The 13,941-nt window shown below is 48.7% G+C and overlaps 1 protein-coding gene across 4 annotated transcripts in view; it reads left to right on the top strand.

Annotated features, from left to right (window-relative positions):
• The first annotated feature begins 256 nt into the window (after positions 1-256).
• The window catches only part of LOC146208611 (hepatocyte growth factor receptor-like), a 76,816-nt gene continuing 63,131 nt past the window's right edge, over positions 257-13,941 (top strand). For 2 of the 4 annotated variants that reach the window (XM_084595343.1, XM_084595341.1), the window contains exon 1: positions 258-844. The gene's annotated coding sequence lies outside the window, so the exon portion shown is untranslated. Of the gene's footprint in view, positions 845-13,941 lie in introns of all 4 variants that reach the window. The other 2 variants (XM_084595340.1, XM_084595350.1) reach the window with 2 other exon arrangements.

Below are 13,941 nucleotides of genomic sequence, written 5' to 3'. Positions count from 1 at the left end.
TCAACGATTCAAGCGCGCGTAGCTTTCACCCTACTGGAAATATGCGCGCTAAGTACCACCGAAAGCCAATTTTCCGAAGCCCTGCAGCTTTCGCTTGGGGGACACAGCAAAGGCATCCGCTAGGCTCCAGTCAAGCTCCAGGACGAAGCGGAAAGAGTGAGAGAGGAAGAAAGCATCCCTCTCCCCTACTCGACAAGTTTTTCCAACGAGGGAGAGCGAGGATAGCGAAGCGACGGAGGGATCCGCCCACATTCCGGTGCACGCCAAGAAACAACCGTCAAGAGCGCCGTTGGCAGCCACCGCGAGTCCCTCACGTCTCACGGTCGGTCTCTGTACGAGACAGCGAGGACGCGCGGCCGCCAAACGAGCAGTCGTCGACGTCTGCGTGCCACGTGACTTCGACGTCGTCGCTCACCTCGTCGACGCACGCCGCCGCGATTACGGCAACATCCGCCAAGTCGCAGGAGTCACCCCGGTCTCCATTCAAAGCAGCCAGCAGCTACAGTATGGTTAACGTCGAAAAAACCTGACCGCTGTCAAATCGAGCAACTCGAGAGCAACCTGCCGTGTGTCAGCGGTCGCACCGGGAGCAGCGAGTCAGCTTTTTCAAGCGCTCATCTCTCGTGTTTCACCATTTGTTTTTCTCAACCAGAGAGCGCGCGCGTTTGGTGCGCTGTCTGCGAGTGATTTCTGTGCTGCACGGGCTCTGTGAAGGGCCTTCTGTGTTGGTGTGTGTAGTGCGACGAGTCCACATGACCGCGATCTGGTTGTGCGACGACGAACGGCCGTGACTCCAGCCCTCTTTCCGGCGATGTTAACGGAGCGAGCCGGCATTCCGCACCAGGTGGGTTGGAAAGACATCGCGAGGCTGCGCACGGCAGACGCCTGCGGTGGAGTCGGGGAGCTTCGCCGCTGACACGCTATCTCTGGCGCTGGCTTCTTTCTCTCTTCTCACTTATTTTCTTTTATTAGAGTTATCTTTTCTTATCCTGCGACGTTTCATTGTACTCTTGTGCTATTGCGTCGTCGGTCAAAAGGCTGCTATCTTTTTTTTTTTCTTTTCTTTTTTTTTTCTTTTTTTCATTTCCACGATAAAGGGAAACACAGTCTCCGCCCATTCAACGTATAGGTGTCGCCGGTAGGCGCCGGCCAGTGTGCTGTGTCGGCAGTCAAGCATCCGGTGCGCTTAGACAGATGCTTGCTGTTTTCGGGGTCATATATTACTCTGGCGCGATTGACTTGCTTGCCACGTGCTGAGCACGTAGTTGAGGTATACAAAACAGTACCTAATGGCCGCGCGAGAGCCAGGTTACCCCTTCTAGCTACCATAGCCAGGTGGACGTATGTTTGCCTCACAGAGACGACCGCTCCCCGCACAGTCTGCATGGTGCCTGGCAATATGCATGGGTGTGGAGCTTGTACTACCGTACCATTCTGCCTAGAAAACAGTATATTTTAGATATTCTGGGCGATGCCCCCCTTTCTGTAAGATTTTTCACTAAACGCTCAACCCTTAGGCGCCCTAAATATATCCAGCTTATGCACACTCACACTGCTAAATGGTCTATAATTAAGGAATGGTGGTGCTTGAATATAGTTTATGCAGTGTTACTTTCTTAGCACAGGACCGGGTTAATTGGAGAAGTATTGGAGGGGCCTCCGGTTGATTATAATGATGACTTTCTTAGATACCGAGACACCATTGAACGCCTTCTCCTGCGGAGCGGACTTTGGCTTGTAGGGACGCAGGTGCAACAGCGCGCATTCCTGCGAGGGAAGACATCTTGCTGAAAGGGCATTACTCTCCAGCAGTGATTTAACTCTGGCTGTCAAGAACAGGCGCAGCTAGCGATTTGACAGGAGCCGCGCTGCTACAACAGCTTTTAATTCATCATACGTCAAGCGGCTGCTCGAGTTAAGGTCACTTGCCGCGAATAAAGAATTTTGATGCAGCAGTATAGAAAACGCAGCTAAACGAAACGACTTAAATTACACGCACACTTTTTATTAGAAGTTACTGCCATGTAGCTTCATCTTGCAAATAATTCTGATAGTTTGGACGTGTGCAGCGCACGTATCGATACTACCGCCTAACGCTTTTTCGCTATAACTTTCGACTAAATGATCTTTATTGGAAGTGTTCTTCAGCTTGATGCCGACAGCTGCTCCTACGAGGTAATTTGACAGGACGCAATTGTCCCGATAAAAGTGCGCCTGACCATCATGTCATTCACAAAATATTCACGGCTCGTGTAAGGACGCGGGTCACCATTATTTCACACAAATATACGCAGTCAGTTACGTCAAAAGCAAGACCCTAGACAGCGCGTTTCGATTAACTTTACAAGATAACCTTTAGTTCGGTGCGAGCTTTTCCTCACATTTATTTAATTTTTTATGTCGAGAGTTTTACAATAAAGAAACACGTCGACACTCAAGCTAACGAAAGTAAGGCAGCATTAATTTCATATTATTATAGTTGCGATTTCAGCGCCTTATAGTTGCACGTCTTGCACAAATGGTGGCAGAGCGCGCGCAAATGTCACTGTTTCACTGTACAGTTTTGCTTTCCGAGCGTTATAGGCTGCTGGCGGGGTGCCCGTCAGTCAGCGCTGTCGTGTCCTCTCCAGCAAAGGGAACAACAATCTGTTCGCTGTCACGACTGCTGCTACCCGTTGCTTTCTGAACAATGCATCCAGCTTGGCAGACTGTGTATTGCACAGAATGCCGTTGACGCCTGCGAGGGCAATTGGACAGAGTTGTGTGCGTGTGCAAAAGAAACCATTTATGCGCTCGGCAGCTTGATTCGTGGGTGTGTGCCATCCTGGTTACGTCAGGGCTTCGTTCACACGTGGAACGGAGTTTAAAATTCATTAGGTGCAGTATAAGAGCAGCGCAAACAAACTTACTGCTCAGAGGGAATTGATAATAAGAGTGCTATTAATTGCGGAGTCCTTAAATTCCGAAACTATTCTTGGGCTCTAATGGGCGCCGTATCACTAGTGGTTTCTTGTACGCGCGCTGACATCGTAAAGTCTATGGGCAATTTAGTATTTCGCCGTACCGAGATATGGTAGGAGAATTATAATAGGTACTTAACCAAAATGAAGTCGCGAACGTGAAAGAAAAATTTATTGTAAACGCTATAACTACGAACAGCATCGTAATGTGAAAAGGGAAAGAAATATGACGTCCTGGGATCAACCGCACGTTTCCTTTTCAAAGAACTCGTTGATGTCGACCGTAAATTGCTTGCCCATATTATGGAACGTTATTTTACTACGATCTTTCCTTTTGCCCACATTGACAAATTGTTGGTATTTACACAGCATCCATAGTCGTGAATCAAACGACACTGGAGTTGATGTGCCAAAGTCCAAGACGACTCCGTGAAACTGACGTGGCTAGAGATACCGTCGCGCCGACGATAAGCTCTCATGCTTACTTAAGCATGTCGCCCAACTTCAGCCAAGGGTATGCGCGCTCTCCGCTCGTTCAAGGTTCCGTGCTTGCCGTGGGAGTCTGTGCTGTATATTGTGTTGTCTGCAAAAATTTCTTCGCCCACTATATCTGGAACGCCGTTCTCCGAGGGAACGCGATAACAAGGTTAAAATTCTTTCACTTTATCGCAACAAGGACAGTTGGCACAGTGCGGACGTGCAAGACCGGAACGCCCTTGCTGTGCGCGCATATGTCGTCACGCTTCCCTGACTTTGCATTTCGAAAGACGGACGCGTTTTCATGGCGTGAAGACAAAATGGAGTGAGGCTGGCGAAGTGTGGACTCTATGCTTGTGGCATTTCCTTCCACGTGACATACGTGGCGTTTTTATATATGCATCCCGCATAAAGCTCCGGGTTTAGTGATCTGCCTACAGGGCTGATTTGTATGCCAACAAGTATATTTGCAGGAAAGCTAATTTAACTGCTTCTCCATTTTGGGAGTAATGTGGAAAGAATATGTTACGAAACATCACGACGAAAGAAATACCTCGTGGCACATTAAGTCACCGAGGGAAGTGAGTCACATGATATTCATTCTTCCTCGGCAGATCGAGGTACTTCTAACCTGGACAGTAATTATTCACTCAGAGAAAAGACGTACGACAGATATCATGTCAGACTTGTTACGTGTCATCAATGTGGACATTAAACTGGAGCGCCAAAATGGGGTTACCGTTTATTATTATTATTATTATTATTATTATTATTATTATTATTATTATTATTATTATTATTATTATTATTATTATTATTATTATTATTATTATTATTATTATTACTTTTTTGCAGTTTACGCGAGCCCGCATTTGCGCGTTTAACAGGATAAAATATGAATCCAGGTTTGCAAGCAAAGCACACTGTTACGACCAAGCATCCGCATTTGCGCGCTCTATTGTTCGCCTGTGGGCATGAATAAGTGCTGTGGAAATGTGGTGATGGTCCAATGGCTCTAAGTGAGCCTGTTTCCAGGAATCCTGTTTTGTAAGCCTGTTTTGCTTTGTGGACAACCTGCAAATGCCAAATTGACCCTGTCAAGAGAACGTCTGGAAAAACACAAAGAAACGTCCCCCTGCGGGAAATAGCAGGAAGTGCTTTCTTTCTTTTGTTCACCCTTCCAGTCGAGAAGTGCTATCCTCCAGTGATGAATGCCTCCTATCCAAAGGAGACGACAGAGTGACATGTCCGCTGACGTGCAGGACAAGAAAGGAGCATGACTCATACGGCCATTAAGTGATTTCCCGGGAATGCAGGAAAGATTTGCAATTGTCGAAAAGGGACAATGTTGGGAGCCCTATGCGGCGCCACGTGCACTCGGGTTTCTGAGAAGTAAAACCCCTTGTCAGAACCAGCCTGTGGTTTCTTTGCTGAAGAATAGAAATGTACCTCCTCTCCTCGCCGTTCCCAAGCTTTTCCCGCCAACAAGTGATCACGCCCAACGAATGAATGCCGGACCAGTCAGTGCTTCAGACCATCAGTGCAGTGATGTGTTCGATTGGATGCCGATACCTGAGGGGCGTGCCCTGGATTTGGTTGGTCAGCATCTTCAGAGAGGGGCTGGACATAGGGGGTTTTAAGGACGCTGCAGAGCACGAAATGTCGCTCTGGGCCCTGGGTAAACGGCTCATCCAGTCGCTTCTCGCTATGAACTCTTAACGCTTGTCATTTTGCTGATGTACCCTTCTTCTTCATGTAAATATTCTTGTAAATACGTTTTCTCAAAGTGCCAGTAAACCTGCTTGTACATATTTTACCAACTTCGAAGATTCAGTCCTTCTTCAACCCGGAGTCTCTGCACGCTACCAAGTGAAGGCCGGGTCGCCATAGCCCCAGCGTCACGACAACTGGTGCCCAGCGTTGGGATCTGAATCTACAAGCCACAACATCTGGTGATTGGAGGTGGATCTGAAGCTACAAGCCACAACACCTTGTGATCGGAGGTGGCATCTCAAGCAACAAGCAGGAGCAACAATCGGCCAAGAGGGCAGCTCGGAACATCGATCGCATGTGTGGGTGAGTGCTTGGCTTTTCTTCTGATGTGGACCAGGTTCTAGAACAGGGTTAGATTTTAGAACTGGTAAAGAGAGTGTGGAAACGCCTTTAGGTTGGTAGTTTGCACAGTTGTTTTGGAAGTAGCCGACACTCGGAGCGATCATGGACCTACAAAAGCTGCAGAAACCGGACCTGTTGCTATTGTGTGAGGAATTGGGAATTGATACAAGTGGTTTGGCACGAAAACCCTTGATTATAAAGGCAATCACTGATCTGGGAACCGATGATGAGGAGCTCAGTGAAGCATGGAACCTCATCGGTCAAAAAAAGGAACAGCTCAGACAGCAGAAAGAGCGTGAAATTGAAAGAGAAGCAAAAAAGCTGGAGCTAGAAATTGAGCTCCGGAAATTAGAACTAGAGTTGAGTAAGAGGTCGGGCGATTGTCCCCAGCTAGCGGTACCTCGTCTCAACAAGGAGGCAGATTTCAAGATGTCAAAGTACATGCAGCCATATGTGATATCAGGGGATATCGGTCTGTATCTGGCTAACTTTGAGCGAACTTGCGAAAAACTGTCCTTCCAGCGAGACACGTGGTCTCAGAGATTATTGACGGTTCTGCCCTGCGAGGCAGCGGAGGTTGTCGCGCGGCTAAGCAAGGAGGACGCGGACAACTACGAGAAGGTCAAAGCTTGCCTTCTGAGAAAGTATAGGCTTAGCGCCGAGGCGTTCAGACAACGTTTTCGGAACGCTACTAAGTCCAGGGACGAGAGTTACCCTGAATTCCTGTACAATTTAAGAGTTAATTTGGGCGAGTGGCTAAAGAGCACTGATTCCTACAGTGATAGGGACGCTGTAGTCGAGCGAATTCTTTTGGAGCAGTTTTATAACTGCCTCCCAGAAAAAGAAAGAAATTGGTTACAGGACCGAGGCGAAATTAAGTCGGCAACTGAAGCTGCCGAACTTATTGAGGAGTATGCTTCGCGCCGACAATTCAGCAACACAGCAGTGGATAGACCCCGCAATCCCAAGTTGAGGGTGAATAACCGTCAGAAAAGGCACTTTGCTAGATTTGCAAACGAAGAAAGGAAGGCTTCTTAAGGCAAACGCCCTAGAAAGGACGGCAGTGAGAAAAGTGGGGAAGTGACCAACGCGCAGAACACAAAGAAAAAGTTTGAGGCTAGGAAGCCGCTCACATGCTTTAGGTGTAATGAGCAGGGTCACATTGCCGTCAACTGCCGGAAAGAAAAGATTGTTTTCTCGTATGTCAGTGACTGCGATGAAAATGTGCAGCTTTTGGAACCCTACCTGCATGACCTAGTAGTCAACGGGAAGCCTTGCAAGGTACTGCGCGATTCGGCCGCAACGATGGATGTTGTCCATCCGGTGTATGTGTCGCCTTCCGACTATACAGGACAGTGTGCGTGGATCCGCCAGGTAGTGGAGGAACAGAGTGTGTGCTTGCCAATCGCGAACGTGGTCATCGAGGGCCCTTTCGGCGAATTAACAACCGAGGCTGCCGTTTCAGGAAAGCTTCCTAAGTGCTATCCGTATTTGTTCTCCAACAAATCGGACATGCTGCTGCGAAAGAGGGGCATCCTTTTCGGAGACAGAGTTGTGCAAGCCTTAACACGTTCAAAGGCGCGAGAACTAGCTACACTGCTCATTCCAGAAAAATCCACAGCGGAGGAAACGGCAGTTAAAACAGTGGTAAATGCGGAAGATAGCAGGTCAGAAAACTTTGAGAGCGAGGCATCTCAGATATGTCAACTTGAAAGTGAGCTTGATGAGACGCGGAATGAGGACGTTCTTGAGAGTAACCTCTTGCCGCCAGTGTCTAGTAATCTCACGAGACTTTTAAGTGAAAACCGAGAGGACTTAGCTATGGAGCAAACCGTGGTAAATCTAACGTTAAACCTTCCCGAGGAGATGGGGGATAACTTGATTTGCCTCAGCGGAAAAGGAAGCAACGCTCAGGAGCTTCTCAGAAAGACAGAGCAGAGAGGAGAACTAAAGAAATCCCAGCTGTCCGATCTGGGCGAGATAATAACAGAGTTTGAGGCCTGCTTCGTGGACAGGCCAGGCCGAACTGATTTGACTGAGCACGATATTGAGCTGACTTCAGACGTGCCAGTGCGATCAAGGTGCTACCGATTTTCTCCAAGGCAAAGAGAAATTCTGGATAGGGAAGTAACTCGCATGCTGGAATTGGGAGTAATAAAACCCTCGGAAAGCGATTATGCTTCGCCTATGATCTTAGTAGAAGCTCCAGGTAAAGACCCTAGGCCTGTGGTAGACTACCGAAAGCTAAATTCTCTCACCAGGGATCAAGTGTATCCTATTCCGAATATTGAGGAGAGAGTAGAACAGGTCAGTAGAGCGGCATATGTGACTACGCTGGACCTTACTCGAGGATACTGGCAAGTACCGCTCACTGAACGCGCCAGCAGATACGCGGCTTTCGTCACTCCGACGGGCAGCTACCAGCCAACAATGATGAGTTTCGGGCTCAAAAATGCTCCATTTTGTTTTTCCCGACTCATGGATAGGGTTTTAAAGGGGTGTGAAACATTCGCGGTGCCTTATTTAGACGACATTGCGGTTTTTTCCGACTCATGGGCGGACCATATGGTACATCTAAGAGCTGTACTGAGCCTTTTGCGTCAAGCTGGACTAACCGTAAAGGCCGAGAAATGTTGCCTGGCAAGGGCGACCGTGGACTACTTGGGTCACAATGTAGGTCAAGGTTTCAGGAAACCCAGCGAGATTAAGATTTCTGCGGTAGCAGACTATCCGCGGCCGAGCACGAAGACGGAAATTCGAGCATTCCTAGGTCTGACTGGGTACTACAATCACTACATCCCTAACTATTCAGCTTTGGCTAGCCCTCTGACCGACGCTCTCCGCAAGACAGAACCGACAAATGTAGTCTGGGACGAACAAAAGGAAGCCTCCTTCGTAAACCTGAAGGCTGTGCTGATTAGCCGTCCGGTATTGCGAGCTCCAGACTATGGCCGAGAATTCACGGTCCAGTGTGATGCCAGTGATCGAGGGTTAGGTGCTGTTCTCTGCCAGAGAGATGACGACGGTAATGAGCACCCCGTGCTCTACTTGAGCAGAAAACTGAGTTCTAGAGAGAGGGCTTATTGCGCGTCAGAGAAAGAGTGCGCTTGCATTGTATGGGCCATTCAAAAATTGCAGTGTTATCTTGGAGGGGCCAAATTCACCGTAGAGACGGACCATTGTCCCCTGGCTTGGCTGCAAACTGCGACATCAAAGAACAGTCGCCTTCTTAGGTGGAGCTTGATTTTACAGCAGTACAATTTTGAAATAAGATACAAAAAGGGGAAGTTAAATGGGAATGCGGACGCGCTTAGCCGCTCTTTCTAAGCGGTCCGAGATGTTCCTCACCATGTGTCCAAATTGATAATCAGGTTTTTTTTTTTTTTTTTTTTTTTTTTTTTTTTTTTTTCGTGCGCTTGTATATGTGTGACTATGTAAAGCAGCACGTTTGGTTTTCTAGGAATACGTGGGTCCTGAACGTCTTGAGAGTGGGCTTTTCTCGAACAACAATGGCAGTTTTCTTTTGACCTGGTCTCTTCAGACGGGAGCCGAGTGCTTGCTTCGACATGTGGTTGAGTTTCAGACAGCTCGAGCAATTTGGCCTACAACAATCAAGACAACGCGACAAGCAACAGCGAGCTTCAAGCGTTCACGTGCAGACCATTAAGTCGTCTCTTCATGCAGCAGCTGGGACTGCTGCCCTCCGAGACTCTTATGGCGGGGGAGGAGGCTGTTACGACCAAGCATCCGCATTTGCGCGCTCTATTGTTCGCCTGTGGGCATGAATAAGTGCTGTGGAAATGTGGTGATGGTCCAATGGCTCTAAGTGAGCCTGTTTCCAGGAATCCTGTTTTGTAAGCCTGTTTTGCTTTGTGGACAACCTGCAAATGCCAAATTGACCCTGTCAAGAGAACGTCTGGAAAAACACAAAGAAACGTCCCCCTGCGGGAAATAGCAGGAAGTGCTTTCTTTCTTTTGTTCACCCTTCCAGTCGAGAAGTGCTATCCTCCAGTGATGAATGCCTCCTATCCAAAGGAGACGACAGAGTGACATGTCCGCTGACGTGCAGGACAAGAAAGGAGCATGACTCATACGGCCATTAAGTGATTTCCCGGGAATGCAGGAAAGATTTGCAATTGTCGAAAAGGGACAATGTTGGGAGCCCTATGCGGCGCCACGTGCACTCGGGTTTCTGAGAAGTAAAACCCCTTGTCAGAACCAGCCTGTGGTTTCTTTGCTGAAGAATAGAAATGTACCTCCTCTCCTCGCCGTTCCCAAGCTTTTCCCGCCAACAAGTGATCACGCCCAACGAATGAATGCCGGACCAGTCAGTGCTTCAGACCATCAGTGCAGTGATGTGTTCGATTGGATGCCGATACCTGAGGGGCGTGCCCTGGATTTGGTTGGTCAGCATCTTCAGAGAGGGGCTGGACATAGGGGGTTTTAAGGACGCTGCAGAGCACGAAATGTCGCTCTGGGCCCTGGGTAAACGGCTCATCCAGTCGCTTCTCGCTATGAACTCTTAACGCTTGTCATTTTGCTGATGTACCCTTCTTCTTCATGTAAATATTCTTGTAAATACGTTTTCTCAAAGTGCCAGTAAACCTGCTTGTACATATTTTACCAACTTCGAAGATTCAGTCCTTCTTCAACCCGGAGTCTCTGCACGCTACCAAGTGAAGGCCGGGTCGCCATAGCCCCAGCGTCACGACAACACCCATCAGGAGACAGCTCTACAGCTGATCCGACTCGCTGTCGGAATTATGAGCTGGGCTCGATAACGCCTACAGCACAAAAAATACTTCGGAGAGCAGCTCGGGATCGGGATCCCCAGACCCGATTTCTCATTTAGACTCCAGGCCACCAGGGCCTACCAGGGAGAGAGAGAGAGAAAGAGAGAGAGAGTAAACTTTATGGAATGAGGCCGCCAACTCGGCCGCCCGCACTCACTAACCGGGCCCCCGGCGTAGACCCTACTGATCTGGACCAGGACACCCATCCTCTTAACTTTTCAAGAAATCTGTGCCTATTACCGAGACTGGCACCGTCAGTACCCGGCTCCTCTCAAGGGGCTAGGGAAAGCGGGCGAAAGAATACTTCTTAGACTTTTTACTAATACTCTACTATGCCCCGCAGTACTCAAACATTTCGGCCCTTCCTTTCCTGGCCGCTGCCCTTTCTGTGGAGAGATGGCTGACACCTTTCCGGTGGTCTGGGCATGCCAGCTAAATCCTTCTCTTCTCCTACCTGAGAGGACCGGGAGGCGGCCCTGCTCGGCTGCCTGGATCTAGCGACACAACAAGCGCTGGTCCAGCGAGCCCGTGTGGCGGCCCAGACCAATGGAGTCCCGGAACAAGGGATTTCACTTAGTATTGTAAGAGGAGCGGCCCACTAGGGGTGGCTCCCTAATCAGCCTCTCCTTTTGCAATAAATGCTTTCCACCACCACATACCACATCGCCCAGATAATTTGCTCGACGGTGCACGGGCGCCACTTTTGGGTAGAGGAGCTAGCTTCCGCAACCCCCAGTGTACATGGGAACCGGTTAGCAATAAGCGGAATAGCAGAACATTGTGCTTTCTCTGCGCTTTCTGGTACCAAAGATGGCGGCCACTACGTTGTCAAGTCGGGTTCGAGGTGGCATTATGTGCCCAGTTCGATGGTCGTACCAGGGACACACGCCGAGCTTAGCTATCTTTTATCCGAGATGACACAGACTGGGACCTGCCCTGTAGAAACGACTTTTATCAACTTTTTAAAGAGTTGCCAAGCTTCTCCAAAGAGAATTAATGCTGTGTACTGGTTTATTTCTCTTTTATTTCGTACTCTTCTGTTTTACTCTTAAATAAATGCTGCTTTGGGAATTCTTAAGAGATGGGGATCCGACATGGTAACTTAGCGACTACATGAAGCTAAGGTTGGCTGCAACAATAGTGACCTGCGTGAAAAACTGAACAAGCAAAAGCGGGTTATTACAGGGCAGTGCCTAGCTGCATGGTTGCCTCGTGAAAACGTGTTCTTGATTGTCCGTAATGTTCTTCGGGCTATCTTTACGTGATAATCATTCAGATTTCTAGGCCCAGAGAAAAGAAGCGCTACTCCAAGGGATGCATCAGTTCAGTTCAGTCGTTCAGTCGTGTCCGACTCTTCGTGACCCTATGGACCATGTCACGCCACGCTTTCCGGTCTCTCACTATCTTCCTAACATCACACAACTTCATCTGCAGTGCCTCGAGGATGCCATCTAACCATCGCGTTCGCTGCCTACCCCTTCTCCGGCGACCCTCAACCTTTCCCAACATCAAATCTTTCTCCAGCGACTCCTCTCTTCTCATCAGATGACCAAAGTAGCTGAGCTTTAACTTTAGAATTTGACCCTCCAATGAGCAGTCGGGGGCTTCTCATCAGATGACCAAAGTAGCTGAGCTTTAACTTTAGAATTTGACCCTCCAATGAGCAGTCGGGGTTTATGGTCGTCGACAATATCGACTGATTTGATCTTCTGGCAGACCAAGGAACTCTCAAGAGTCTTCGCCAGCACCACAATTCAAAAGCGTCAATTCTTCGGCGGTCAGCCTTTTTCACAGTCCAACTCTCGCATCCATACATCACAACTGGAAAGACCATAGAACGAGTTATACGGATCTTGGTTGGCAGACTAATGTCTCTGCTCTTTACTAGACAGTCAAGGCTAACCATTGCTCTCTTTCCCAGAAGCAGGCGTCTCCTAATTTCATGGCTGCAGTCTCCTTCCGAGGTAATCTTGGAGCCCAAGAAGAGAAAATCTGTCACAGCTTCGACTTCTTGTCCATTGAAGCTCCAGGACTTGATAGGGCAAGACGCCATGATCTTTGTCTTTTTAATGTTCAGTTTAAGCCCAAACTTCTCACTCTCTTCTTGTACACGCATCAGAAGTTTCTTGAGTTCCACTTCACTTTCTGCCATTAAAGTGGTATCATCCGCACATCTAAGGTTGATACGTTTTCCAGCAGTCTTCACTCCAGCTGAAGACTCGTCCAGACCGGCCTTCCTCATGATGCGCTCTGCATATAGGTTAAATAGGCAGGGCGACAGTATGCAGCCTTGCCTCACTCCTTTCTCGATCGGAAACCAATCAGTAAGACCATGCCCAGTTCTGACTGTGGCCTCTTGCTCTTCATACAGGTTCCTGAGGAGACAGATGAGGTGAATTGGAACTCCCATCTCTTGGAGAGCTTGCCACAATCTGCTGTGATCTCACGCAGTCAAACGCTTTCGTATAATCAATAAAGCAGAAGTAGATGGGTTTCTGGAACTCTCTTGCTTTTTCCATGATCCAGCGAAGGTTGGCAATTTGTTCTCTAGTTCCTCTGCCCTTGCGAAACCCAGCTTGCACGTCCGGAAGCTCCCGATCCACATACTGCTGCAGCCTACCTTGGAGGATTTTCAACATCACCTTGCTAGCATGCGAAATAAGCGCGATCGCGCGGTAGTTGGAACAATCTTTGGCGCTGCCTTTCTTTGGAATGGGGATGTAAACTGACCTCCTCCAATCCTGTGGCCACTGCAGGTTTGTCCAAATCTTCTGACATAATGTATGCAGAACGTTAACAGCGTCATGGTTGAGGTTTTGAAGCAACTCAGCTGGAATGCCATCAATTCCGCTAGCTTTGTTCTTAGCAAGGCTGCCTAAGGCCCATTGCATGCAAGGGATGCATGCAATCTGCTAACCGTCGACGTTTTAACGATCACGATACCCTAATGAGCTTTCTGAAAGCACGTTTTCGCCTCTGTCCCATGACATCATTGTATGACATCGCATCCTGTCTAGGTTAGGTCCAGAAAACGAAACAATGCCGTTGTTCCCGGCGATTTGACGATTGCCGATGAATCGTCGGACTTCTGAGCGCGTGCCCAACGGCTTTCACTGAATTTCTCTGATGCAAGGAAACAAAGGTGATTCCAAGTCTGTGACTATAATTCGTGCTGAGCGGACGCGTTTTGAGCCGAAAGCGTGCGGCGAGATTGGCAGTAATGACCGGAACTCTTCCAGCGACCAGAAAGATTATTCTCTCTGCTTATGACGGAATAATAACAAGCAAAAAAAATTGTGCCGGTCACGCTCGCGGTAGTATAATAACAGAGGGGTGCTCTTTCGTGTGGCGCTTCTTGAGTGAGTCACGATTGTGAGAAAACAATCAAAAAGTGCAGCTTTCAAAGGGGGTAAGGAACGAACCCAGTTGGCCTGGCCCTGTCTAAGTGCAGGGTTTCTCCGCTGCAGCTAGCGCCACCTTGTAGTCGTGGCGGTGCTGCCGCAGCCGCCTTTATTCTCGGAAGCACTGAGTCCGGAAGAGTCGCCTTCCTTTTTGATCTTCGGTCCAGGGGGCGAAACGAAGCAGCTCAGGTCGGG

This window comes from Amblyomma maculatum, chromosome 1 (assembly GCF_055883805.1).
Source record: "Amblyomma maculatum isolate TAMU_Amacu chromosome 1, ASM5588380v1, whole genome shotgun sequence".
NCBI classification, from domain to species: domain Eukaryota; kingdom Metazoa; phylum Arthropoda; class Arachnida; order Ixodida; family Ixodidae; genus Amblyomma; species Amblyomma maculatum.
Note: the sequence above shows the minus strand (reverse complement) of the source record. Positions and strands in the feature narration are given on the sequence as shown.